The 572-nt window shown below is 31.8% G+C and overlaps 1 long non-coding RNA gene across 2 annotated transcripts in view; it reads right to left on the bottom strand.

Annotated features, from left to right (window-relative positions):
- LOC112460717 overlaps nucleotides 1–572 on the bottom strand; it is a 2900-nt gene that overhangs the window by 447 nt on the left and 1881 nt on the right. The gene's annotated exons all lie outside the window — the stretch shown is intronic.

Genomic DNA, 572 nt, shown 5'->3' with positions numbered 1-572 from the left:
GTAAAGTATCAGTTAAAATACAGAAAGCAAAATAATTCTTGTCTTAAAATGTTTCTTGATTAATGTGTTCTCGAAATATGCACAATGAAATTTTTGTGCTTATCCCCTTTGACCGACCCGAACGTGAACACCCCATACATACAAGAGTAAAGTACCAGTTAAAATACAGATAGCGAATTGGTTTTAGTCTTAAAATATTCCTCAATTTATGTGCTTTCAAAATATGCACAATGAGATTTCTGTGCTCATCCTTTTCGACCGACCCGAACGTGAACACCCCATACGTACAAGAGTAAAGTACCAGTTAAAATACAGATAGCGAATTGGTTTTAGTCTTAAAATATTCCTCAATTTATGTGTTTTCAAAATATGCACAATGAGATTTCTTTGCTCATCCCCTTCGGCCGACCCAAACGTGAGCACCCCATACGTATAAAAATAAAGTACCAGTTAAAATATAGATAGCGAATTGGTTTTAGTCTTAAAATGTGTTTTAAAAATAAACAGAATAAGATTTTTGTTTTGATTAATGTATTGATTAACTTGTTTAATAAGATTTCAGAAAAATTTTT

Source organism: Temnothorax curvispinosus, unplaced genomic scaffold (genome assembly GCF_003070985.1).
Source record: "Temnothorax curvispinosus isolate PA1 unplaced genomic scaffold, ASM307098v1 QBEX01010745.1, whole genome shotgun sequence".
NCBI classification, from domain to species: domain Eukaryota; kingdom Metazoa; phylum Arthropoda; class Insecta; order Hymenoptera; family Formicidae; genus Temnothorax; species Temnothorax curvispinosus.
The sequence above is the reverse complement of the archived record's forward strand: the minus strand, read 5'-3'. Positions and strand labels throughout refer to the sequence as shown.